Below are 27,817 nucleotides of genomic sequence, written 5' to 3' on the forward strand. Positions count from 1 at the left end.
TGTGCATGTGTATGTGTGTGGGGGGGACTGATTTCCTTTCTTTTTGATTTTTGAATTTTATTTTATTTAGTTTTTTAGACAGCAGGTTCATATTAGTTATCCATTTTATACATATTAGTGTATACATGTCAATCCCAACCTCTGTGGGACTGATTTTCAATGAGTGTGACCGAGCAGGCAGACCTCACTTGGAAGCAGGGTTTTGGATGTGGTCCACGTTTAAGTGCATGTCCCAGCATGTCCCTTGAGAAGGCCTCTCACCTGGCTTATGACAAGAGTGTCATAAAGTAGCTGTACCTCCTCATTATTCACTTGGCCCAATATTTGCTAGGTTCCTACTGGATTCTCAACCCTGTGCTCAACGCAGGAAATAAAAATGGGTCAGACACGGCCCTTTTCATCAAGGAGTTCACAGTCTCCCTGGGGAGAATGACAGGGACATTTGACATGTGGGGACATAATGATTACATAATAATAGTAATAACAACCAGCATATTAGGGTCACAGAAGAGCATTGCAATAACCGTAAACATCTGTGATATAGTAATGTATGCATTTCTTGACAAATACATTCACTAACAAGATGTCAACTGTAATTTCGAATGAGGATAGACAAAGTTTCAAGGTATCCACGACAACGGAAATGTTATATGAAAATATCTGATCTCTGCAGGGGAGAAGTTTCCTTGGTGCTGCTCTGCTGCCGTCATTTGCTGCCCGCATTCATATCGGAAGCAACATCTATGATTCAGCGAGAGGTTAGTGCAAATAGCGGGAGAATGTTTTTCCCATCCTGGTGTGTGGACCTCCTGGGTTCCCCGTGGTCCAAGGGTGCAGGTCATGAACCCCTGCTGCAGGAGGTGAGAGCTGCAGTGCAGGAGAGGCCTGGCTCCCTGAGCTGCACTTTGGAGGGGAGAGCTGCCCGCTGGCCTAAGGGGTGACGTTCAGCTGGACCCCTGTCTTTGCTCCTGAGTCCCTAGCAGCAAGCGGAATGGGGGAGAGCAGCTCTTAAAATCCTAACTGAACATAACCAGTTCCCAGATTTAAATTCAGCCCTGTAGCTAGTGCTTCACTGCATTCCAAGCGGGTCTGTGTGTCACATACTCTGTCTCAAGGGAGGAATAAAGGCATCGTCTTAAGGTTTGCCAAGGCATGCAATTACTTGAAAAAGCCCCAAACAGTCCAGGCCAAAGAGCCTTTTTTCTGTGAGCAGTCTGGAAATCTAACTTTTGACGGTGTAGCTGAAATTGCTTTGAATACAATAGGGATGGAAGGAAGGGAGAGCTCAGAATTTTCAGTGGAGCGCCTTTATGTGTTAAGTGCTGTAGGAGATGCTTTTCACTATCGCTGTCTCACTGTACACTGTCTCATTTAGCTGGAAGGCTCTGGCACAGCCTCACTGCAGAAAAGCATTTCAATGGATTAGGGTGCAAGTAGCACATATCCAAACTAGTTTAAGCATTAATTTGAATTTATGGACCCATATAACTGGAGAATCCAGAGATCAGGCGAGCTTCAGGCTCAGTTTGTTCCAGCAGTTGACAGTGCCACCAGACTTGTGCTTCTCTTTCTCTAGGGCAGCTTCACCTACACAATGGCTTCCCTCGAGGTGGTCAGGTGGCTGCCAACTGCACTAGATTCCATGCTTCCTTCTTCACCTACAGGAGAGGAGACAGGGTGTCTTCCCCACCTCACCCAACCCAAGTCCCGAGATTTGCTCTGATTGGATGGGTTTATGTTGCAGCCCCATTCTTGAATCCATAACGGCGTCAAAGCAGGTGAAGTATGTGATTTTTCCAAACCACCTGGGGCCTGAACAAATCACAGGACTAGGAGGTTCAGGTTCCTTGCAGGAAGGAAGGAAGTGGGATCACAGATTCTGAGAAGCGGTGAATTACAGCCACTGCAAACAAAACAAAACCAAACAAAACCCCAACAACAAGAACAGCAAACTTCTGATTATCAAACTGCGTGGGTCCAGTACCATGCTGCGTAACCATCATTCTGTGTGTGCCTTGCAGGCTTTATCTCATTTCAGTCTCAAAACCCTGGGTCTTGGGCTCCCTGCCGATGACATAAGGAGGTCAGAGGTCGGAGGAGTGGCTCTGTGAGTGGCTGTGCTCAGGGCGCACACAGCATATTTCAGGCATGCCTTCTTGGAGGGTGGGGAGATATCTGTACCCCTTCCCAGGGGTGGGGTGGGGAAGAGACTCCCCATCTCAAGGGAAAAGTTCCTAGTCTGTCGGCCTAGACACGGGGAAGGAAGCCCAGGAGCGAAGCTAGCCTCACCTGCAGCCTCTCCACACGTGACAAGGGCTACATTTTAAATGCGCTTTTTCAGAAGAGCATCAGGTGAAATGGTCACCCAACCAGGGGGCGACCCGGAATAGCCAACTGCAGGCTGCTCGTTCCTTGAGAGCATCTGGGGCTTTCAGCTTTGCTGAGACGCTGTGTCCCACAGTAACTGGGTCCATCCAACCAAACTGACAGATGAAATAGAAAAACTCACTCAAAGCCAGGGAACTTTGCTTTCACAGCATTGTAACCACTGAGGACCAGGACAGACATTGGCTTAAGTGGACATTTTCATGGGTCAGTTACAGAAGAACTAGAACACGGATTATGTCAACTCAATTGTCACCAAAGTAGCTTTTTTCATTATTTAACATTTGTATTGGTTTATAACATTATATAAGTTTCACGTGTGCAGTATTCCATTTGTACTTCTTCCACACTCAGCATGCTCACCGCCAGAAGTCTAGTTTCCTTCCGTCCCATACTATTGACCCCCACCACCCGGTTTGCCCTCCCAGCATTACGCACAATACCTGAGATACAGAAGCAACCTAAGCGTACATCGACAGAGGAATGGATAAAGAAGGTGTGGTACATATGTACAATGGAATATTACTCAGCCGTAAAAACGATGAAATCTTGCCATTTGCAACAACATGGATGGACCAAAATGTCTTTTCGAAAATGGATTCTGGGGACTTCCCTGGTGGCACAGTGGTTAAGAATCTGCCTGCCAACACAGGGGACACGGGTTCGAGCCCTGGTCCGGGAAGATCCCACGTGCCGTGGAGCAACTAAGCCCGTGCGCCACAACTACTGAGCCTGCACTCTAAAGCCTGGGAACCACAACTGCTGAGCCCATGTGCCACAACTGCTGGAGCCCGCGCGCCTAGAGCCCATACCCCACGACAGGAGAAGCCACCGCAATGAGAAGCCTGCGTGCCTCAACGAAGAGTAACCCCTGCTCGCCGCAACTAGAGAAAGCCTGCGTGCAGCAATGAAGACACAACGCAGCCAAAAAATAAAAATAAAAATAAAATGGATTCTGGAGTCAAATGCTCACTCACTGACCACCTGGCAGTTTGTCCAGGCATGTATGTAACGTGGTTGTCGACCATGAGAGCAGAGTCCGTGGTGTGCTGACTAGGTTAACAGCCAGTTCTCTAGACGGAAGCAGTGCTTGCTCATGGCCGTGGTGTAACTACTCTGTCTATGGCTGATTTCAAGCTACCTGTGGGACCTCACTGGGAACATATAGTCATCAGGTCTGGAGAGCCCATGCTGGGTGACTCCAGCACACCACTGCCTGGAAGGAGCGTACCATTCATTTTTCATGCAAACTAGGATGCCTTGGAGGGTACAAAGGGAGCACAGTTGATGACTACACTGCACAATGGGCATAAACCAGGACACTCCCAGGCAAAGTGGGGCACCTGGTCCCCCTCATTAGAGATCAGAGAGACCTAACATCCTCCCAGCTCTCCCATTTTTCAGACGAGGGAAATGAGACTCAAAAGGCAGGATAACTTGCCCAAGATACGGAATATGTTACCTAATATCCCAACTGTTGTACCTTCATCAAGAGCACCTCAAATAGCAAAAATGAAGAAAAATAATACCAGCTGGCTGCACTGGGAGAAAAGCCATAGTGTCTGCTGGATGCAACAGGAGACCAAGGGGGTCCACTCAGAGTCTTCGGGGAGAATGTGTACTGGCTACACCTAGTGATCCACGAAATTGCTCTTACCCTGGATACTCGCCCATCACCTGCCCTTTGAAGGTAGGCGCGCATCAAAAGCCATACATTTAGACACGCGCACAGCCTGCCCTGTGATGTAGGGCAGGGGGACAGTGGCCTGTGGGGGAGGAACCTGGGTCCAGCCTCGTCTCTGCCTCGACTGCCTGGGGTCTGCAGGCTCCTTGCTTCTCCTCTCCTCTGCATTTCAGATTCCTTACTTAAAATAAGAACATTAGCTTAAAAGGTGCATTTTGTTTTGCCCAGAGGATGATTTTGTTTTTTGTTTTTTTAAAGAAATGCACTTAGGACCTGTGCCCACCAATCCTGAAACTTCCCCACTCCCTGGCGCTCCCGATCCTCTGATGGCTTGTTGCACTTGATATAAATTCCACGACCAGCACATGTCCTAAACCTGGGCTGCCAGATTTAGCAAATTTAGTATAAGTTTGTCCCATGTCATATTTAGGACATACTTATACTTTAACAAGTACTCTTTTTTAGTTTGAAATTCAAATTTCACTGGGCATCTTGCATCTTATCTGGAAATTTTACAGAGGTGTTTGAGCTTCACACACCTAGACTAGAGTTTCTAAGGCATATTCCAGCTCTAATCGTTCATAAATATCCACTAATTCATTCAACAAGCATTTACTGGTTACCTAGGGCATGTGCATTTTCGCCCTCTGGAAAATACAGTTGAGTCCTTATCTAAGCCCAGAATCTACGTAGTTCAGTCTCAGAAATCCATTGCAATCCAAATACACAGTATACCAATCAAAAGTAATTTCAGAATAACTCCAGTACTTTACTTACTTTTCTTTAAAACCACAAAGGGACTTGGACCTACCATCCCTAACAGCCTGCCTAGAAAGACCCTCCTTGTCTTCCTTTCCCTGTGTGCCCAGATGCTGCATCAGAGCTGTGCACACTGAAAGTCCTTCCCAAACTCCACTCTGAGCCCTGAGCCACTTTCCTCTCCCCCCAGCCCCTTATTCCATTATTATGCTATAGACCTAGCTGCTCATTCGCTGAAGACTTCCCTTTGGGAAGAGAAAGGCAGCATTGGCGATTTTAGAATATTCTGCAGTGGACCCAAGGGACAGAGAAAACCCGTGAACACATCTGTGTTTGGAATTTGTGTCCTGTTATCTGAGCATTTGGAAACCGTGTTCCCACCCTCAAGAGAACTTATCAGCTACATAGGGCACAAGATATACCCAGTAAAATAAGTTGAAAATATAGTTGCAGGGCAGCAGCATTTCAACACTGGGAGATAAAGACAAAAGAAATAAAACCAGAGGAAGAAGTCAAGGTAGGCTAGAGGAAGGCAGACGATTTTCTTGAGTGATCTGTAGCAGACACCATCGGGGCACTGCCTAACCTCTTCCAGCTCTCGGCACTCCCATCTCATTGGTGGAGGGCTGTCCGAGGTCCCCGGAGTCTGTTCTGCCTACACACACGCGTGGCGGGACAGAGTTCCAGGGAATTAACCGCCCTCCCCCCCACAGGATTAGCCCCCAGTCAGTAACTAATGAGGGTTGGCGTGTAAATACCCCAGCTCCCTCTCCTTGGGCACGATAATTCTGAGGTCTGTGCTCTACATCATTTCCCAGATTAAGTTGCTTGATAATGACACCCCCAACTCCTCCCCAGTTGACTCTGTCCCTGCTCTGGGTCACTTCTCCACCTGCCCACTCCCCTGTTGGTGTTCCCTAGGATCACCACCCAAATAAACAACTCACATTAGAATCCTTGTCCTGGGGCAGCTTCTGGGGATCTCAAACATGACAGACACGAATAGCCCAAAGGATTGGCCAAACTCACCTCTGAGGTCAGAAGGAGACACCAGCCCAGGAAGGGAAAGGTCCCAGAGGTTTGCCTAAAGAACATATTTCCTGCAGGTAGAGCCCTGGCGTTGACCCCTTCCCTCTCAAGAGCTCAGCAACCCAACTAGAATAGGTGCATCCTCTCCATCCCACTCACAATTGGAGCAAAGGAGCTCAGAAAGACTTGGGACATTTTCCCACGAATTTCTCTCCCTGGTTTTGCCTTCTCCCACCTCTGGCTCTTTCTATTCTACAAAACAGAAGCTGGGATCACAGCCGTGCTTACTAATGGGTACTATCTGAATAAGGATGATAACACCAATAATAGCAACATATCCTTAAAGAGGGCTTACTCTGTGCCCCGCACTGGGTGAAGCCCTTTACGTGCATCACCCTCCCTCCCACCCGCGGCGTTTCATCTTCACAGCCACGTGATGTGGTACTTTTAATATCCCCGCTTTACATATGAAGAGTGTAAACCTCTGAGGCTCAGAGACATTAACTGACTTTCCAAGGACACACAGCAGGAATGGGAGGAGCAGCCTGGCTCCAGAGCTCACGCTCTTGAGATGCCAAGACCAAATGGACCATGACCACGGAGGCTGTAACTGACCCAGAACCAAACAGAGGCAACCAGAGAGAGTCCACTCTAACTAGCCTTTCCTGGACATGCCCTTGGGTGCCGTTGACCAAAGAGCAGATGTTAGCCTCCAAACTCTTCATCTGATGGGTGCATTGACCTCAAGTTACTCAGAGGCTCCAGACAGGGAAACAACACAGCCTCTTTGGTGTGGAAGCACGTGCTGAGGGGCTTCTTTCAAGTTTCCCATTATTTCCTAGTTTATCCTGGATGGAAAACCCATGAATGAGGAAGGTGGTATGCTTCAGCCCCCAGTGCCTGACTAAATCTATAGGGCAGAATCGGCAGTGGGAATTAGAGAACGCTAACCCCTCCTGGAATCTTCCATGGAACGGATTCAAGCTGCTTCTCATCTTACCCAGATCTTTCCGCCTACTACTGGAAGAGAACACGACCTGTTAGGTTTCTGAACCACTCGATCCTATAATCTACAGATGATCCATATGTGCTTCGTGCCAGCCCCACGCGCTGGCTGGCCAGCCTTTCATCATTTTTCCCCGTCGACAGCTATACCGCCTGGCCTGCTTCTGCCTGCCGGGGAGACTTGTGAGGCCATCTCAAGGCGAGATGTGAACCCGGGAATCTCATAAGCATTTTGTTCACACAACTTGGCCTTCTTGTGAACTTGCAGCCTGCTTCTGTTCAACTGACCCCCAAATTGCCTGGGTCACTGAGACAGGCCTGAAGGCCGCGATTATAGCCCTGAGCTTGGGCTTCCAGCTACAGCCCAACACACGTGGGCTCGGAATCCTGATGGGGTTACGGAATGAGCAAGAAAAAGCTCTGAATGCGGACAAAATCATGCAGCCAAACTGGCCTCCCCATCCCACTGGAGTGTGTGGGAACCAGAAGAATCAAGCCTTGATTGGCTTGTTTTCCCTAAGAAAATGGCCACAAGGTCATTCTGATGGAACCTCCTGCCTTGAGATGGTTCATGTCAGCCCCATTCGGAGCGCCTGCTGATGGGAACTTAAACATCTAGAGAGTCATCACGCCTCTAACAGGGAGAACCCTGAAATGTTCTCTTCTCATCGGGAGCAGAGGAAATGCCTTCTGGGGGAGGGCCTGTAGGGAACCCAGACGAGGGAAGGGACTCAGCATTCAGCACCCCTCACCTCAGCCCTGGAGTTGGTCCACACCCTGGGTGCTGGCTCCCTCGTCACTGTGTGACCCTGGCCCAGTTGCTTTCCCTCTCTGGGTCTGGGTTTGCTTGTCAATAACAACAATAGCAGTAACAGCCACAATAATAATAATTGCTGAATGTTAACAGTAATCAGTGCCCTCGTCCTGTTGTTCGCCTGGATCATCTTCCTTGAACACCCCAGCAGTAATTCTGTGAGGGAGGCATTAGCATCTGTCTGTTTTCATAGATGGGGAAACTCAGACTTTCATGTGCTTAAGAGTAATCTGCAGCATTTGCTTAAACAAATGCAGAGTCCCCTCGCATTCAATGTGACAGGCGTTTAGGATTCTGCTGCAAACAGTCTACGAGATTCTGAGAAACACCGCCAAACCGAATCGGGAGGCCTACGCGTCCTGCCCGCCAGCCCCCTCCCCACGCCCCGTGAAGCATCCCCCTTGTCAGGGCCGGGAAGCTCCAGGCTTCTGTGAGACAATGTGGTCGCCATATGCAGGGCACCCAGCGCAGGCACGCTGGGTAAATGTTATTACAACGATAACAATGATTCCACTTAGGATAACAATGATGGAAATCTGCATTAAACGACTTTAAACCGCTGATACCTTCCCCTTTCCCACTCACAGAGAAGAAAGGGATGCGAATTTGTCACTTGAACCGGCAGCTGTGGTTCATCTGGACTTCATCTTTTCTGTATCGTCTTTATTAGCAGGATTTTTTTTTAATGAGTAAGTTTTGAACTACCAGGTGTTTTGAATTTTTGTCTTGTTCTCTTGCATACAGGAGGAAATTCAAATAGAGAGCGACGTATTAATAAAAACCCAGTGGGAGGAAAGTGCAGCCTCTCCCCCATGGGGGTGCCTCTGCTCTCCCTGCGGGTCCCCCAGTTCTGGCTGAAGTCCCCAGCTCAGCCACTAGGAGTCGATCTGGGGGGTGTAATCTATTCCCCAGGCACCTGGCTGCTTCAGGCCCCGAGTCCTCTGTGAGCTCACACAGCTGCAGCGCTGCCCCCTCCCCATTAATTCCCACTGAGGGTAGACTGAGTGTGACCACCCCCCTGCCCTGAGCTGATCCCTAGCAAGGAGGGCACAGACTCACAGGCCTGTCCTGGTTATTCCTATAGAATCTGCTCCCCATGCTAGCTGGGGAAAGAAAGGAGAGAAAAAAGATGCAGTCTCTAGTGGGACCCCTGAAAAAGTCCTGGACCAACTCTCCACCATGAGGAGTAATCACGACCGAGCACGCTGCCCCACGTGGGACCCGGGAGAGGCTGTAAGCCCCAAATCGGCCCCACGAAGGGGCCCTGGTCGTCCCCAACCAGCGAGGCTCAGAGAGCAGCTAACCCAGGGGACTGCAAGGTCCAAATGCATGCCCCTGCCCAGCGACGGGCACAGGTGGCACCTCTGCACAGCCTGGAAGAAAGAGGACGTTGGCCTTTCCCCAGGGGAAAGTCTGTCCACTTCTCTGGGGCTCTGGAGTCTGCTGGTGGCCTTTCCAGGCTCATTCTTATCTCCGAAAATCTGGGCAAGGACAGGAGGAGGGAGCAAAGCTGGGCTTTTTTTTTTTTTTCTTTGTCTCTTATTGGTAGCTTCGGGGAAAGGGTTTGTCCAGGAGGTTGAAATTAACTAAAATGAGGTGGGGATTAGTGTGGGACCCCACTGGCCGGGTAATCCTGGGAAATGAGGGCCGACTTCAGCTCGGCACAGACCAAGCCTCCCTTCTGGGACAGAATTAGACTTAAGAAGCCACTTGCTGATAAGGGTTAATCCATGGCTAAACGGGACGGTACCAGAAGCAATTAACATTCCTCGACTCAGTTTCCCTTTGTCTGCAGAGCATTTGCTCAGGGAGCACAAACCCCACTTTGCTGCAATGAGTGCATCCACCCGACTTTCCATCCAGCATCGTCTCCCCGGGGTGGGGACATGCTGGGGCCACATTTAAGCTGCTGTGTCAGCTGGGTCACCCCCATCTCCCCATGTTCTTGCCCCAAAACAGTGGCTCCTGAGACACAGAGAAACACTGCAGATCAGCAGAAGGCAGTGTCAGGGTTTTTCTGTGATGGTCTCCAAAACAGGAATGGAATAAAGAAGCCATTTATGGACTGAGAGTCTGTGGATATTGAAGGGAAGATAGTTTTTCACGTTTTTTGGGTTTTTCTTTTTTACTGACACTCACCCCTCACTACTCCCAAAACAGACCCCAAATGTCTTATCTCAGTGGGAAAATCACAAAAAACGAGAAGGCCAAAGAAGATTCCGGAATGCAAAACCTCCAGAACATTCAAGTAACGATGAATGAAGATTAAAATCAAGTCAAAGAAGGAAGCCGGTCCACGTGCGAGCCTTGGATGGAGGCGTGATTTCAGCACCGCGAGAGTGTTGTGTCTGATTTGGTCTGGGAAAAGAGAACTGGGGGTGGGGAGGGGAATGTTCTGGAAAATGAATTCTTAGTGGCTGTGAAAAGTGAAGAAGGTGGGGTACCTTCCATTGTCATAGATTATTACGTATTATTTATAGCTTATTGCTCACTATTTACTTATGATAGATTATTATTTATTATTTAGTTATTATAGGTTATTATTAAGCCCCTCCTTTAAATGAATGCATCCTTTCACAGTGCCTGATTCCAGATTCTCGCCTATAATTGCACTATTCTGAGATTCAGCAATGACCCGAATGACAGCCCGGCTTAGTCGCAATGACCCATGGTGGTTAGCAACAGCCCCCGTACGACACCTGCGAGAGTGTGACGAGTCACTGCCACCCTGCTGGCTGCGTCCTGCTCCCCTGCTCCCCTCTCTGCCTGGGCACGAGCACGACGTCTCCCACTGTCCTGCTGTGAAATTACACATTGCCGGTATTTTCCCAGCCTGGTTCCGCCTGGCTCACCACACGGCCCTGTCACCATTTCCTCTAATAGCTGTTATGCGCAGAACTTCTTGATATCCAGCTTGAGTTTCCTTTGCCTCATTCATTCCATTCGTCTTAACTATGCTGCCCAGTACCACAGAGTAAGTTCCCACTTTCCTTGGAAGGAAAAGGTTCTTCTTCGTTCGTCCATCCAGGGCACTCATTACATGTTAATTGCAGGTGAGAAATGTCAATAAACAGAGGGCATTTCAGTTTAGCAGCGGCCACTGTGAGTCAGAGCTGAGAGACAAGTTGGGGAGCTTGGCGTCCGTTGAAACAGAAAGGTGAGGACCGCCGTCCTAATAGCCAGCGTCGTGCCGCAGTTAAGGGGCTGGGAGCGCGGACACGCTCACTCTTGCTGTGTCCTCACCACAGCTTCATGAGGTCTGCATTACAGTGTCCGTCTATCACAGACGTGGAAACCGAGGCTCAGAGAGCTAAGGTTAACGTGCCCAGGGTCACACAGCTCAGAGAGAAATGAGCTCCTGATGGCAGATCCTTTCTACTACCTTCTGTAGATGATCAGAAAAGGATTGGATCATGGGCCGCTCTCCTGGTCCAGTAAATAGCTGAAGTTGTGTGTTTGTGTGAGACGTCAACGAGAGAAAGCAGGTGTGGCACCAGCAGGCTCAGGACGGCATCCAGGACACCTTTGGGACGGCAGGTTCCCTCCATGCCTGGCAGTGAGTCCTGGGTCTGCTGTAAATCCATAGCCAGGCCCACGCCCTGGACTCACCTTCAAGTTTCCTTTGAAACCCGGAACACTTCTTAACAAAGTCAAGCCTGTTTCCTTCCTGGTTCTCATTTTTCATCCACGCTCATACCACAAAGACCCTTTCAGAAAACACCATCAGGCACAAACCCACCAGCCACACCAAGAGAATTTGAGATAAGGTTGAAAACCCCCATTCACTGAGGCAAGGGCTTTTTCCCATTTTCCACAAACCTGGCCCGGGCTCCCAAGCCTGTTGCTCGGTGGTATGTGAGCACCTCGTTCCTTTGGGTGGGGAGGGTGGGCAGGCTGCAGAGCCTCGGCTGACTAAGGAAGGGAGAAAGAGGAGGGGCTGTGTGGAAACTGCATCTGAAGTAGCTGTTATAATGGTTCACGTCCACGGGGGCTGCCCTGAGCCAGACACCGCGCTGAGAGCTGCTCACACATCGTCTCCACCCTGTTATCAAATGACACCCTCGGCACTTAATGCTGTGTAACAAATGACCCTGAGATCGCAGAGGCTCCCAGTAGCAAATATGTGTTTCTTTCTCTCAGATCTGTAAGCCGGGTGGCTCTGCTGTGGGCCAGGTTTAGATCTGCTCCACGTGTTGCCTGTTCTAAGACCAGCAGCTCCACGGGCATGCTTTTCCCGTGATGGTGGCAGGAATGCTAGAGGGTGAAGCGGAATCCACTGTGGCTCTCCAGGTCTTGGTTCAGGATTCACAGGCTGTCACTCCTGCCCACATGCCACTAACCACAGCCATCACCAAGGGGGAAGAGAAGGACACCCCAGCCACAGTGACGGCCAGCAAGGTACGGAGGAGAGGCTATCATGAGCAGGTAACAGAACGGAGGAGGAACTGCAGGCTGACAGAGGTAATCCCTGTTGAGCAGTGGCAGGGCCGGTGGATGGCTTCAGAGCCCAGTGCCAAGGCGGACACTCTGAACTGGAGGGAAAGATGCTCCAGGATTCCAGGCAGAGGCCCTCACCGCCTCAGGGTTGCCTTCTAGACCAGAGCAGGTCCCTTTGTCACTGGACGCAGCAGAGGACAGACCTTTAGCTGGAGCCAGACTGCAGAGGTCCAAATCCTGGCTTTGTGTGGCCTCAGTTTCCTCACCTGTAAAATGGGAGCAACACTGAACCTACGGCACAGGGTTACCATGAAGATAAAAGGGGTTGGTATTTATGGAATGCCAGAGGAGTGCCTGACCCACAGGAAGCGCTGCATGAATTTGCGCAATCTCACGGAATCAAAAACGCATCAATCACTGCAGGCTGGGCAGTGAGAAGGCTGGACACGTGACAGTCCAGGCTGCAGGCGTCAGATGGAGGGACAGTGGGGGCTCACTGAGCACCTTCCAGGAAATGTTCACGGGGGTCTTAAGGAGCATGAGACCCAGTCCCTTGTGTCTCGTCCACCTATGGGGGGGGGGATCTAGCCTAGCGGTTGAGAGTGCTGGTTTTAGAGTCAGTCAGCCTGGGCCCTGGTGCTCACGGTGTGACTTTGGACAGAGACCTTGCACCCTCGGAGCTCAGCTTCCTCTTCCGTGAGTTCCACGTTGGGTCAGCGTCTCTGGGGATGAAACAAGATAAAGAGCGGCAGGTCAGATGCAGGGAGGGGCAGCGGGGAGGCCCCAGCCGTGTCCTAGTCATGCAGATACTCGAGGCACAGACATGCAGCAGTGCCACTCTCCTCACTCGATTTTGTTTGTTTTGTGAGATAGTTACTTTTCATAAAACACGTTTTCATTTTAACGTAAAATGAAGTGAATCAATAAATGAATTTTTTTATATTACTTAGTTTTATTTTCTAATGTGATAAATATGATAGGAAAAGGTCTTCAAGATCCTGAATCAAAGGACCTGCTGTACAGCACAAGGAAATCTACTCAATCCTCTGTAATGGCCTATATGGGAAAAGAATCTAAAAAAAGAGTGGATATATGTATATGTGTAACTGATTCACTTTGCTGTACACCTGAAACTAACACAACATTGTAAATCAACTATACTCCAATAAAAATAAAAATAAAAAAATCCTGAATCATGTTTAAGCGTGTCAAGTGTTCCTGGGATTAAAGGTTTGAGAACTGTTCTAAGCAGTGATTCTGAAGCCTGGCTGCACACACTGGAATCACCTGGGTCCAGCGCCAGGGTGTGTGATTTAATCTGTCTGCTGTTGGGCTCAGGTGCCAGGATCTTCAAAGCTTCAGGTGATTCTAATGTGCTTCCGAGCTGAGAAACCAGATCCAAGGCCCTGAGACTCCAGGTTGGAAATGCAGAGTCCTGGGCCCCATACCAGACCTTCAAATAAGCGTTTGCATTTGAACAAGAGCCCCAGGAAAATTGCTCACAGAGCGAAGTTCAGGAGGTGCTGCTTTAGATGATCTCTGAGGCCCAAACTCCGATTGCACGCTGTCTGTTGTCAGCTATCTTCCACGACCACGGTTGCCACGGTTAGTTTTCCTTTCTGCAGTCAACACATGGGTTGTTTTAAAAGAATACCAGGTTAGACCCTTCAAAATAAGTAAATAGAAATGATTCTGTAGTTACAGATTGTATAGATTACCCACAACTAGTAAACTTCTCTCTCTTTACGTTCTCGTAACTTAAACACAGCCATAATATATTTACTCTTCAGCTGAGGGAGAGGGAGAAAGGGCTGACGGCTTCTTTTCAGCATCCTCTCTGCAGGAGAGTGAGTTCCTACCCCTTAACTCAAGAGAAATGCTTCTTTCAACCAGGAACGTGTGCCATTGTTTAAAAGACATCTCATCTCTTGGGCTTCCCTGATGGAGCAGTGGTTAAGAATCCACCTGCCAGTGCAGGGGACATGGATTCAAAGAAAAATGGATAGGAAATACAACTGTAACTGTGACTGAGCTGATTCCATCAGTATTCATTCAGGTCTTGTGATTTGATTCTAGTCGTTTATGTGTTCCTCAGTTTCCCTATTTGTGAAACATTTCCATTATGACCATCTGTTAATAAAATGCCACATCTTTCCAAAAAAAAAAAAGAAATGGTCCAGGAAGATCCCACATGCCACGGAGCAGCTAAGCCCGTGCGCCACAACTACTGGGCTCATGTGCTACAACTACTGAAGGCTGCGTGCCTAGAGCCCGTGCTCCGCAACAAGAGAAGCCACCGCGATGAGAAGCCTGTGCATTGCAACAAAGAGTAGCCCCCACTCGCCACAACTAGAGAAAGCCCACGCGCAGCAACGAAGACCCAACGCAGCCAAAAATAAATAAATAAATAAATTATTTTTTAAAAAGCCATATCATCTCAGCAGTAAAATTTTCCCAAGAACTTTTCACCGTCCAAGGAGGTGGCTCTGGTTCAATGATAAGAGCTGTCCTACATGAAAAAACACCAATTGACTCTCCACCTCACCCTGTTAGGAGCTGTGTGACCCTGGGCAACTCATGTCACCTCTCTGAGCCTGTATCCTCAACAATCAAATAGTACTAATCCCAAGTAACTCACATGGGTGTAGTGGAAATGAAACAAGCTATCAAATGTAAACATTTCAAGAGCAGAGTTCAAGATGCATTATTGTTTTGCATTATTATTTTAACCGTAAAGTGTGATTGCAGAGGGAATGCCTGTTCCATATACAGACTTCAAGGGGAAAAAAACACAGAGAAGTGCAAAAGATGGAACGAAAATTGCCAGAAATCCCATTCCAGTGTTTAAAAAGCTTGTCAAACCCATGAGGGGGTAGAGAAGTATTTACCACATCACTGTGTAAGGAGTCCTGGCTTTGGTGGCTCCACATTCACGGGCACACGTGCCCGTGGGTTTATGTGTGAGTTGGGTTAACACGGCCGTGTGCAAAGCAAGGTCTGGTTGAGCTCTTCTGTATGTTTGAATTAGTTCATTATTATAAATGGAATTTTGAAAATTAATCTTACGGTATGTTAATTTTTGAATAAAAATTTTGTAAATGGCAAAAAAAAAAAGAGCAGGGATTCTCGATTCGTATTCTCTTAGACACGTCTAGCACATTTAATGCAAGTGTTCTGTTCATATAGTGACTGTTTCTCGGGACTTAAAGCTTCAGCGATGGGGCTGCCGGCACCTTCAAAGGCCTGTCGGGCTCCTAAGAGCCTCCTCGTTTGCCCGATGTTTCTTTCAGGGAGTGAGTCTTAGGTTTCTTGAGCACAGGGTGGCAGGGACAGACGTGTGGGGTGCCCTTGAGGGTCGAGTGTCCCTTTCCTGCTGGGAGTGGGGTGAAAGCAGCCGGCGGTGAGGGAGTCCCCAGCAGACGTCGGGCAGCCGGCTCGGGCGCAAAGCATGGGCTCCATCACTCATACGTAAGTTTGTGTTAAGGGATGTTGCTGCCTGGTTTACAGATGACTTTTCTAAAAGTTTCGTTTTATATTGGAGTGTAGTTGATTAACAGTGTTGTGTTAGTTACAGGTGATTTTTCAGCTTGTCCAGTTAAACAACTGGCCCACGTTTACAGTGAATTAAGTGGTAAAGTGGGAAAACTGGTTGTGAAGACACGTCTGCAGGCTCCAGAGGCCTGAGCGTTACGTGACTCAGCCTCTCTGCTGAAGACTAACCTCGGGATTCTCACTTTCTAACAGGGAGGCTTAAGCCTGACAGACTCCACCTCCTGCTGCACTGCACTCTACCCCCTGGACAGTGATGCCCCGAGGGAAGGGTCCATTTCTCTCCATCTCTGCGCCTACACAGCCCTGCACACACGTGGGCCCGGATGATTCCTGGAAGAAGCTACCTCTTTGGTGAGTGAGATTCTGGTCGGTTAGCATCATGGGTGACGTTCCTTCCCTCTGTCTTCACACATTGCTTTAGTGTCATGGCTCCTACTGGTCTAGAGGAAAGGTTTAGGAGTAAAACACAGAACCCTGGACAGCCCCAGACCCACCATTTTTAAAGGAAAACTGGTGTGAGAACTTGTTTTTCAAGCTGGCAAACGTCGTACAAACCAAGAGAGGTGAACGCAGAACTGCTAGCTGTTATATTGGTTCTCAGGACATCCCGACACCAGAAGGGTGTGGTCAGTGTTTGGACATTGGCTCTGGTGTGTCTCGACTAGCTGGGAAAACTGTCCTTGAAGGACCGTAAACAGATCTGAGCGCTAACATCATGGGAGTCCTTGCCATAAACTTTTTGGTCTGGTGTCAGTGTCCCAAGGGACAGCTCTGAATCAGGCAGAACGGCCAAGTCACCAGACCCAGATTTGTAGAACCTCAGGGCCAAAGAGGCCAAGGATGATGTATCAGTCAGGAACGGCCAAGACACGCTGAAGTAACAAACAACCCCCAAATTCTGAGGTTTACTTTTTTTTTAAAATAAAGGCTTATTTCTCATTCATGGGGCAGGTCCATTGTAGGTCGGCCCAGACCTCTGCTCAATGACTTGATCATTCCAGTTGCCCTGTGAGGGATGGGGGATGTGGAGGGTCTCATGGCAGCACTGAGGCACCCCAGCCCAGAAGTGACCCATTTCTCACTGGCTCATGACTCATTGGCCTGAACTAGTCACCCAAAAAGGCAGGCAGTGCAATCCTACCAAAATCCTGGACAGGAAACTACTGGAAATAGTTGGCAAACACAGCACATGTGGATATGACAACCACATGTAGCTGTTAGATTTCTGACCGATTGCTAATGGCTCACAGAGAGCGGGGTTGAGAAGGGTTCAGAGGGCTGCCGGAGAACATGAGCTGACCAAGAAGCCGTGCCTGGGGTGGGTGCTGGCCTGGGGTTGTATGTTCCAGGGAAGTGCCACTCTGACCAAGACCAACCTCCTCATCTCGCTGATGAGAAACCTGGGGTCCCAGAGGGAAAGTGACAGTACAGGTGACCAAGCTAGTTAGTGGCAGAGTGAGCTGGAATCCAGGGTTTGTTTCTCCTTCCAGCTTATTTATCACGCTACTACTTCTAGGACTCAGCCGAAAAATCAGACCATTCAGAGTTTTCATTTCCTCCCTCTGTTACATACCAAGGTTCCTTTTCACTTATTAAAAAATTTAAAAAAAAGCGGTGTGGTCACTTTGTGACCCATTCCTCTCTCTTCTCAAATCTGGAGGCACTGACCCAGGGGGGTCACATTGAACGCTGGGTGTAGAGCTGTTGATGTGAATGAAAAAAACAAACAGAGGAAGAAGATCTGGCTGCATCTCCGTTGTTTGTTTGCAAGACCGAAACTATCCTGTCCTTATTTTTCAGTGGAGGGTCATGTGGCTCAGCCACACGCTGGCATTTGGGGCTGTAATTCCCACCAAATGAGTCAGCAGAGAGAAGAGCACAGAGTTTTTCAGCAGACATCTTTGAGTTGGTGCCCACTACCATTAAAAAGAAGTCCTGTTTATAACGCGACTCTGTAGTAAGCGCAAAGCCCCCTACACCCCATACCCAGGGTCATCAGCGTCCCTGGGACCTGACCTCCCCCCGCCCTCTGCCACCACCGTTAAGGGTAGACACAGCCGGCTCGTTCCAGCATGGGAACACTCACTCGCTTCCTTTTTGGAGGACAGCATTGGCAGCACTTCTCAGTGCTGGAACACCCGTAACAACCTTTGGAAACTGTGACTTATATTCCACCCTGGGATCCTGGAAGAGTGTGCGTGTGCACCTATACACACGCACGCACGCGCACATGTGCCCGTGTGCCCGTGATGAGTGTGTGCTGCAAACATGTTTTTGTCCCCCTCAGGCAGGAGCAGCTTCAGCTATAGATACGGCCAGCCGCCGGTTCAAGCGCGGAACAACTGGGGCTTAAATGCCACTTCCAGCCCAGAAAAGGAGCCCGTCCATGGCTTATTTATACAAATGTGTAAATGACTGACACTGGTTTTTTGGAACAAGTCTCAGTAGGGTGGCACTGCTGAGAGTGCACAAGGTCACAGAGGGTTAAAGGTGTGTTAAAGGGGAGAGGGAGTTGCATTAAAATAAAGGAGAAAAAGCACAAACAGAAAGTGGTATAGGACGGAAGGCAGACTTTCTCCTATCAGACACTTGCCGAGAACCGACATGGATCTCATCATGACTGTGATCTGAGCTGAGACCCATCCAATCTCTCCTCACCGTGCTTGCTTGGCTGGAAAGCTTCCGGTTTGGGGCTGCACTAGCCCACGGGCTTGGTGTTGTCCCCGGGCTTCTCTGTCTCTCAGACCACCCCCAAAGCACACCTGCATCACCCCATTTAGACAGTCTTTTGCAAGCAACAAACCTGGGCTCCCAAAACCAAACCTTGTTCTTTGACGTGTTGTGTTGAAATAAAAGGCAACCTGCAGAGGGGTGTTGGGGGCGAGAGCCGAACGGGGTGTGACGAAGGACGCCGGGAATGGGAGCCGGGTCTCTCGGAGTCCCGGGAACGTGGAGACAAATCCACGGACGGGACCTGGCCACAACCGCATTCAGGGTTACTTGAGTCTTTGTGCCTTTTCCCCAAAGTGCAGCATCTCACAAGACTAAAAATGTATCATTATTATCAGGCATGGAAAAATAAATTGGGGCTGGTTTGGCTAATGCAACTCAGATGCGGTGCCTCTCCTCCCTTCTGCTGGAGCTGCGAGGCCTCGGCCCATATCTGATCTGGAAGAAAACCCACATCTCAGGGGCTCTGATACGCATCTGCGCTCAAGCATGTGTGTGTGAGCGCGCCTGGCCGCCCACCAATGTCAGGACATGTGCTTGGAGGGAGGCTGGCGGAGCTCTGCGGGGGCAGCCCCAGGGGGTGATGGACCCGTTAAGACGGCCCAGGTAGGATACAGGTGAGTTGGGCCACACCCCTGGCCCTCTGCTGGCCCAAGGGATGCCCGTGAAGCCTGTCTCTCATCCCTGCACACGGTGGAGAAGGCCCTGGGTGGTGCCGTGCACCTCTGGCAAGCAGTCCCAGCAGGCATTTCACCTCAGCCCTTGGTGGTGAGGTCTGCAAAGACCGTGTTTCCACGGTCGTATTCACAGGTTCCAGGGATTAGGGCTTGAACATATCTTTTTGAGGGACACAAGTAACCCAGTATGGAGCTCTCAGACATATTCACTCATTTAATACTCACAGCAGCCCTATGAGGTGGTCGCTACTGTTATTCCCATTAGACAGATGAGGAAGAGAGGCTCAAAGAGGCGAAGTTTCTAAGCCAAGATCACTCAGCATTTTAACATGCAGAGGTGGGGCTTGAACCCAGGCAGAATGCTCCAGACAGCTTGGGGCTACTATGAATAGTGCTGCTGTGCTCATGCATGCACAGGACTTTGTGTGGACGTGTGTTCTCTTGGGGTAACATCTAGAAGTGGGTATTACTGGGTCACATGGTGAGTCTGTATTTAACTTTATAAGAGAGGCCATCCTGTTTAATCCACAGCGTGTGAGAGTTCTTGTTGCTCATATGTTCGCCAGCACTTGGAATTAACAGCCTTTTTAACCTTAGTTGTCCTTGTGGCCGCGTGGGGATATTTCATTGTGGGTGTGATTTGCATAAAATGAGTGCACAAAATAAGATGCAAAGTAAACAGAGAGAGAAAAAGAAATGAATCTAAAGCATTCAGATCAAGCTTCATAGCCAGGAGGAGTGCTGTACAAATACTGAGTTGTGACAAAGTTTCATCTGTGATGAAATGAGAGCCATGAGAAAAAACAGCCAGGGGGGCAGGAAAACCAACAGAAACCACAGCCCTCGCCATCCAAATTCTCTGTGAATTCTTTTCCCTGCTCCGTTCCCTGCTTCCTACTCCCATGTTTGGAGGCTTACCTGTCAATTGGAGCTCCATCTTGGCCACAAAGAGGGTCCCTCACCTTCAGAAGAACCTGCGGCCTCGGAGAGCTGGAGAAATGGGCCAGCTGGCTCCACAGTGTGTTCTGAGGAATCTCCGACTCACCCACATCCTTGGCTCTCGCCCATCCCCGCCTCGCTTGCCCACTCCCCAAGGGGTGCTGACGGGGACCATCTCCCACAGAAGCAACGTGCACGTGAGCCCTTGTGCCAGGATTTGCTTCCCAGGAAACCCAAACTAACACGGGACCCGTTGACTGGAAGGGAACAGAATGTGTGAAACTGAGCCATTCTGAACAAAAATCCACAACGTACCGTCATACTCAGAGAAGGTACATGGTAAATGCAAATGAGCATGTAGACATCTTGGTGTTTCATGGACACCAGCCATGCAGCCTCATATGGGGAGGTCACCAGCCCTCCAAACACAATGACACATTTTACGGCCAAGCGTCCTAGCGTCTGTTGGCCTAGACACACCCTCTTACCCTTCAGGAGGAAGTGGTGGCCTTCTCCACTATGCGTCACTTGAAAGGAACTCTTAAAATACCATCTGAATGAAGAGCCCACCCAGTCTGCCCTGGCCACCCGCAAGTCCCCACATCGCATCTATGGCCGACTGGACCTTCATGGCAATGGTCACTCTCTAAAAATAGAAGCCCCTGCCCCGCAGAGTCGGGGGAACCACAGGAAGCAGTTCAAAACCACTTCCGGTGGCCATTCTGCCTCCAGTAAGTTAGGAATAGAAGTGGGGCTGCTGTTGGATTAATAGGTCGTTTGCCTGGGCCATCAATCAATGCGGAGCAGCCCCACATTTAGACGAGCTGCAGGGGGAGCGTGCGCCTTGTGCGCCTGGGCGGCCGGAACCATTCCCAGTCCTTCGAACCCCGCACCAGCACAGGCGTCAGCAAAGTTCCTTAAATCGCAGGAAATGAACCTCTGCCTCTTTAAATCCCTGCAGCAGTTCCACGGGGCAGCCCTGCACCCCCAATGGCAGCTCCAAACAGATTTCTTTCAGTCCTGGATTTGACCTAACTTCTCCCCACCCCACAGCTGCTTGTATTGTATTGTGTTGTGCTGTGTTGTGTTGTGTTGTGTTGTATTTTTCAGCCAGCTGTACACGAGGAGAACCTCAACAGCAGACCTCAGCAGTGTGGTTTTTTTCTGTTGCGTGTTTTTGTTTTGCTGCAGCGCTGCCGACCTGAGGCTTGCCTCACACTTGGTAAAATTCACAGCAGCCGTATAAGAAAATACCAAGTTTGTCAGCTAACCCTGGTCTTTATTACAGTAACCGCCGTAATGTCAGCCAGCTGGGATGGTCCCAGCAGCCTGACACCCATCTGGGGGCTGGATGGACCGGGCCTGCCTGACAGGGCTGGTGCCTTCCAGATGAGATGCCAGCTTCCATGGTGATGGAAACAACGAGGTCTTCACCGCTCGCTACTGCTTCTCTTAGGACAAAATGCAGAGGGAGGGAATGTTTCCTTGGTAAAAGCCACAGTCAAAGTTAAAGCCCGAGTGCCCGCCGTGGCTGCACCCCACAGTCTCGTGGGCAACCCCCTCCTCTGGTCAGCCGCCGCTCACTAGATTCCAGGCGCCGAGACACTTCCGTGCAAATGACAGCTCAGGTCCCTTGTCTCTAGGACCTGACGTCTGGGGCGGGGCCAGGAGACCAGGAAGAAACAAATTAAACCACTCCTTAAATAAGCCTCAAAAGCAATCGTGCAAAAACAGATCAACACAAACAAAACAAAGATGGCTCAGCGGACTTTCGCAGGCCTGGCAGTGGGGTGGGGGGGTGGGGGTGGGGGCGGGGCTGGATGTAATAGTTTGTGAGGGTGAAAGGTAGGGGACGTCTGTCCCAGAGCATGTTCTGGACCCGGAGCTGTTAGTGACCCTTCAGCCTGGACAGAGAAAGGGGGAAATAACACGAAGTAAAAGCATTTACTGAAACAGTGGCCAAGTCCCCATCCCCATGGCCGCATCACTGCTCGTGTTCTGTGGCCTCCTTACATCCTGGCCCTTTTCAGGTGGGAGATTTGGGGCCCTTTCCATCCATTTATCAAGGAAGCACTCATCTGGGGGAGGACCCTCCTCTTTGGTGCGTTTAGACCCGAGCTTATGGAATTGAGGAGTGATCTCCGGCTCTGATGCACAGGAAGTGCAGACTCGGGGCGCTGGGAGTAGAGGGAAGAGGAGGACAGACCCTCGGAGGCCTGTCCAGGGAAGCTGGACCCAAAGCAGGTCCTGAAACAGAGGAGAAGCTCTGGTCTCCTCCCCTCCACGGGCACCGTGTGCTGCAGGCACACAGTGACACGTCTGTTACTCACATGAATGCCTGCCTGTGTTTTGACCAAGACTTAGGTCATATTTGAAGTCTTAGCCCAGGTTTTCCACGGGCAGTGGGTGCTCGGGGACAAATTTAGCCTCCAGTGAAGGAGCAGGGTCTTCCAAGGCTGGACGCAAAGCCAGCGTTGACCCACGGAGCGTGCGCAGCTGGACGTGCAGCCGTGTCGTCTCCAAGCCTGGCCTTTTCTGTCTTTGCCGTGAGGTTTCCCAGTTTCAGCTGCCTCTAATGACCTCCTTCCCGATGTAAGACTAAGCCCATTTTATTTGTACCATATGTCACAGATGCTGGTATGTGGCGTGGTTTGAGAAGGCTAAATCTGCCCATTGATTTGGGGTTTTTAGGGACCCTTATCGGGCTGGGACGGCTGACCGCTCTCCACCCGTCATCTGCGTATCCACAGGGGGCTTGTGGCGGAGTCACAGGGTCAGGCTGTCTGTCCCCCCCAGATGTTTACAATCTCAGAGGGGCTGGAGCCAGAATCCAGAGTGGTATTCGGAAGACAGCAGAATTAGGAAAGTCTTTCTTGTTTTTTCCCTAAGATGCTCAAGGCTTGAGTTCCCAGGCTTCTGGATCAAGGCTGGTTGACTGGGCTCCAGCCCCTTACAGGCTGGACAGTCCAGAGCTTAGAGTGCGGCTCCCTCCCGGCGTCTTGGCAGGAAGTGGTCTGGGAGGCTCTAAGGCACCATCCAGCGGGATGATGACAGTGGGGGCGCTGCTGGGCCTGGCTTAGGGCCCACGGACTGTGAGGGCCATTGCAGTGCTGGAGGGACCACCCAGTGGAAGGCAGCCCTAGACTGGGCAACAGGCTGGGCAGCAGGGGGCTGGGAGCGGGGCTGCAGGGTCCCTGCAAGAGGGCAGGAGCCAGTACCGAGCTGTAATTAGTCTCCCCAGGAGGCCAAGGTCACAACGAAGGTCTAGTCCCTGAGAAGAAGGGGACGAGGTCGTGCCTGGGCTGACACCAGCCCGGGGTTTCCCTTTTCAATACAACGTTCGTGTGTATTCAGTAAGTCAAGCTAACAGCACTGCTCCATCACCTGGTCTTCTAAAAGCTGGCAGACTCTCTTACCACTGAGCTTCTGGCTCCTCTTCCGGAAACTTTTGAGAGATTTTGCGTCTTAGAAGAAGAGTGAGGTGTGATCTTGGGGGCATGAATATTTACGGCCATTACGGTCATGGCTCCTTCCCAAGAAGATGCTTTCTCAAAGCTGCCTTTTGGTATACAGTGACTCAGTGAGCCCTCTGATGATTTGGGGGTCTCACTTTTATTTCGTCTAAATGTAATCTTGTCATTCGTCCATAGGAGCCTAGGGGGCTGTCATCAAATAAAAGAGACATGCCCAGCACATGGTAGGCACTCGGCACTTTGTTGAATACATGAATAAATTATAAAGTAAAAAAAAGGAAGGATTTGACATCTACATCTCAGAGTTAGGCCAGATACCCTGTTATTTAAATGGAATTCCGTTTAGTGATTCAGTGTTTTTTGCCTGCTTATAGGTTTATTTCCCACAATTAAATAACTTAGATTTATCTTTCAGGGAGGTACAATATATTGATATATTCCATCGTGGTTTTCTTTTTCTCCAAGAAAGGCATATAGTGGTGTATTTTTAAGTATTGGTGTAATTGCTTCTTATAAGTATCATTCATGCTTGCTTTTTAAAAAAAATTAAGCAGAAATTCCTAAGAAAGCGACCAACTGCCCAAAATGTATTAACTCCTGCAAAATAGGATTAATATTAATGTGGCTGTCTTTCTGAATGTCCTCCTACACACGTACACAAATATCGATAGAAAGCTGAAGAGAGGAAGTTAATACACATGAGTAACACTATCCACACTATTTAAAAATGAAAATGTATTTCTTTTACTTGAATTTAATTGAAAAAATGTAAAGTAACACCAAGGGAATTGCCAAAATAATTCTTTACCACAAAAGATGGTGACACGGGGAGGAGGAAGGGTAAGCTGGGACAAAGTGAGAGAGTGGCATTGACGTATATACACTACCAAATGTAAAATAGATAGCTAGTGGGAAGCAGCCACATAGCACAGGGAGATCAGCTCGGTGCTTTGTGACCACCTAGAGGGGTGGGGTAGGGAGGGTGGGAGGGAGGGAGATGCAAGAGGGAGGGGATATGGGGATATATGTATATGTATAGCTGATTCACTTTGTTATACAGCAGAAACGAACACACCATTGTAAAGCAATTATACTCCAGTAAAGATGTTTAAAAAAAAAAAAAAAAGATGGTGATTCCTAAAAATCACTCCAAAGCTAAGAAAAGTGGATGCCAAAACTGTGGTGAGGGGTGACCCGAAGGCTGTGCCCTTAAGACAGCGTTGTTTGACACCCCCCAGGCTCCAGCTTCCACGCCGCCCCACTAACCACCTGTATCACGTTTCCTTTGACGGGACCCATACGATATAAACTGTGTTCTGAATACTAATCCCCCCCGGGTGTAAAGTTACATATTTAGGGTTTATACTGTTTAGGGTAAATTCTGTTCTGTAACAACAATCGCCCCAAGTGTGCAGAATCCCAGTCTATGTGAATTTCATGGTATCGCCCATCACTTCCCCACAGTGTCTTCTTTTGGGATTCTTTATAAGTCTCTCGTTCAGTTCCATGTCATCGAGGAATTCTCCAGTGCCCTGATGGGATGAATGAGGGTAACATTCAGTGTTTTCTTGTTTTGTTCTCAAAAATACCGATTTGTTGTCTTCATACTTGAAAGACAATGTACCTGGATTTCATATTCTTCATCCTGTTTTCTTTTGCTCAAAACTTTGGGGAAACGGCTCCATCATCTCCTGCCATGAACTGTGGAGGTGTGGAGTCCCTCCCACCAGCACTTCTAGTTCCTTGTTAAGGGGAATGTCCCCACCTTTCTCTAAACAGGTCACATTTGGTGCTATCTCCAAATATGAGCTTGTCTTTGTCCGCCCTCAGGGTCCACCCTCTTCTCTCTGCTTGTGGGGACCTCCTCTCTTTGTCTTTTTCCTTTCCATTCACTGTAATCATCTCAAGACTTTCCTCTGTGTAATTTGTCATCCATGGCTACTCTGTTCCCTGCTATCTTGAAGCCACCCTGGGAACTGTGAAGTCCTGGTTTCCCCGTTTTTCAGCTCAAGTGACTTCCAAGGCCACGTGGCCTGAGCTGAGTTTCCACTCCTGGTTTGTCCCATTCCAGTGCCTGGGTTCACAGGATTCACCACGTACTGCTCAGCTTTTTAAACTTGGATTCTGAAAGACTCTAGGTATCTCTGTGCATTTGTTTCTTGAGGTACAATCTTTATGGAGATATAATTGACATATGACACTATGTAGATTTAAGATGTCCAGCATAATGATTTGACTTACATACAGATATGTAATTTGTATATTGGGGAATCAATATTTCATTCCAAAATGCCACCTATGTCTGAGCTTTCAGCTTTCACTGCCCACCTCCGCCTTCCCCACCCTCATCACTGTTCATTTTTTATTCTGTGTCCATAACCAGAGATCCTCTCTACTGAGGTCCTCCCTGGGGCTGATCCCGTTGAGCTGGATGTGACCGAAGTCTTGTTCTATCAAATGTTGAAGGTTTAACGTCAGTGAAGGCTGCAGTAGAAAACATCTCACAGGTTTGGGGAAGTTTTTTTCATTATAGAAATATGCCATTACATTTTAGGTTTCTGGATAATATGTGTATTCTTTTGCCCATACAAAGAGCCTATATTATTAGAGCCTCTAATAATAGGTGGGTAAATCCCTAGGTAGTATAATGATGTCTCTGGGGTTTTCTACCGGAATCTCTGCTCTACAGACTGACATTTCTCTCATCTGCTGGGTTAGAAATGCAGGATTCACCAGTCAGTGTGGACAGTTTGGCTCCCTGGCCATGCCATGCCTCCCTGAGGATTTCTGACAGGGTGACAGAGCCAGTGTCAAAAAGCCTGAAGCTGTGAGACATAAACTCAGTCCCGGCCACACTGGCTCTGTTCTGAGCCTCCACACACCAGCCCCAATCCTGTCCCAGGACCTTTGCACTTGCTGCTGCCACCACCTTGCACTCTTCCCCTCAATCAGCCGGGCTCGCTCCCTCACTTCTTTCCGATGGTGTCTTCCAAAACATTGTCTCATCAGAGGGAGCGTCTCTGACCACTGCATTTAATACAGCACACACACACACACACACACAATCACATGCCTGCACATTTACACTCACAGGTACACACCGCCACATACACGTGTGCATGCGTGTGCAAACACTCCTTCCCTCTTTCTCTCCCACCTTTCCTGCTCTGCTTTAGATTTCTCGATTGTCAGTCTCTGTCACGTCCACTGATTGTTTTGGTTTCTGTTCCCTTTCTAACTGCTCAAGGGGCTCAGAACTCCAACAATCCCTTCTTTTCACTGCCTTCTTTTGGGGGGGTAGATGGAAGGGACTGAAATTGAGGGGGGAAGGTAGGAGACACATTAATAAAGAGGAATCCACCAAAAAAAAAAAAGAAACTCACCCACACATATGCACACACTCCTACACTCACCCATAGAGGCCTTCTCGCACGCACACGCTCATGCACACACAGACGAACACACTCACACGCGCTCAGTACTCGTTTACCTTCACCCTCTTCACTCTCCATCATGCAGTCATCACCCCCTGCACACACAGCGGAAGCTCCAGAAGCTTCCTGCAGGGACCCCGAGCCTTGAGTGGCCCCAAGCACTTGGTAAAACACACTAACCACCTGTGCACTGGATAAACGCATGCGTGACCACGTGGGGGACAAGCTCGGTGCCTGGGCTGGCGAGTGTGTGTGACTCAGAGTCAGGCACAGGGGAGGAGGTTCAAATTCCACTCCCTCTGTCACTGACTGCCTGATCCCCCAGAGCCCCCTCGGGTGCAAACAGGGACACTCAGGGAGCTACGGGTGGTCGTGAGAATAGGAGACAGTGCCCAGGGCTGGGCGCACTGATTGCACCCCACGGCTGCAGGAGGCTGCTCACACAGCCTGGTGTGGGGCTGCCCAAATGGCGTGAACGCATCACGCTCACAGCTGAGGGTGTTTGTGTCCCCTCACTGCCCCCCCGCCCCGTGCTTAACAAACTTTGCTGAATCAGTGAGCAAGCAGCCCTGGTTCTCAGCTCTTCCCCTGCATTTTATCTGCTAGGTGCGACTGTGCCCAGCTTCAGGCCACACCACTCCTCATAGCTGAGAGGCTCAGCTCTTGCCCTAAGGGACAGAGAGAAAAGAGGTAACATTGACCTTTTTTGTTTCTGCTTTGCAACCTCAGTGAAGCACTTCCTTTCCCCACCCCCATCCAGGAAGGGGAGACCATTACTCAGTTTCCAAAGTCTGAGCTCTCCTATACCTGCAGGGTGGGCCCAGGGCCCAGGGGGTGTTGACACTGCCTCGGGTGGGAAGGGCTGTGCTCTCTCCCGGGAATGCACTGGCCTGCACTTC

At 49.5% G+C, this 27,817-nt stretch overlaps 1 long non-coding RNA gene across 1 annotated transcript; it reads left to right on the plus strand.

Annotated features, from left to right (window-relative positions):
• Positions 1–700: 700 nt before the first annotated feature.
• LOC308606019 lies at positions 701–27,681 on the plus strand. Its single transcript, XR_014013757.1, has 4 exons — positions 701–758; positions 15,858–16,016; positions 25,868–25,991; positions 27,525–27,681. It is a non-coding gene; the product is annotated as an uncharacterized lncRNA (long non-coding RNA).
• Positions 27,682–27,817: the final 136 nt, after the last annotated feature.

The sequence above is a fragment of the Mesoplodon bidens genome, assembly GCF_964165515.1.
Source record: "Mesoplodon bidens genome assembly, chromosome: 18".
NCBI lineage: Eukaryota > Metazoa > Chordata > Mammalia > Artiodactyla > Ziphiidae > Mesoplodon > Mesoplodon bidens.